Here is a 269-nt window from a genome sequence, read left to right on the forward strand (position 1 = left end):
TTTTTTTTTTTTTTTTTTTTTTTGAGACGGAGTTTCGCTCTTATTACCCAGGCTGGAGTGCAATGGCGCGATCTCGGCTCACCGCAACCTCCGCCTCCTGGGTTCAGGCAATTCACCTGCCTCAGCCTCCTGAGTAGCTGGGATTACAGGCACGCACCACCATGCCCAGCTAATTTTTTTGTATTTTTAGTAGAGACGGGGTTTCACCATGTTGACCAGGATGGTCTCGATCTCTTGACCTCGTGATCCACCCGCCTCGGCCTCCCAAA

General features: G+C 50.6%; 1 protein-coding gene across 2 annotated transcripts in view; it reads left to right on the forward strand.

The window, feature by feature from the left end:
* STX5 (syntaxin 5) overlaps nucleotides 1-269 on the forward strand; it is a 29,736-nt gene that overhangs the window by 2,005 nt on the left and 27,462 nt on the right. The window lies entirely within an intron of this gene.

This window comes from Sapajus apella, unplaced genomic scaffold (assembly GCF_009761245.1).
Source record: "Sapajus apella isolate SASKATOON/1434 unplaced genomic scaffold, GSC_monkey_1.0 scaffold14, whole genome shotgun sequence".
Lineage (NCBI taxonomy): Eukaryota > Metazoa > Chordata > Mammalia > Primates > Cebidae > Sapajus > Sapajus apella.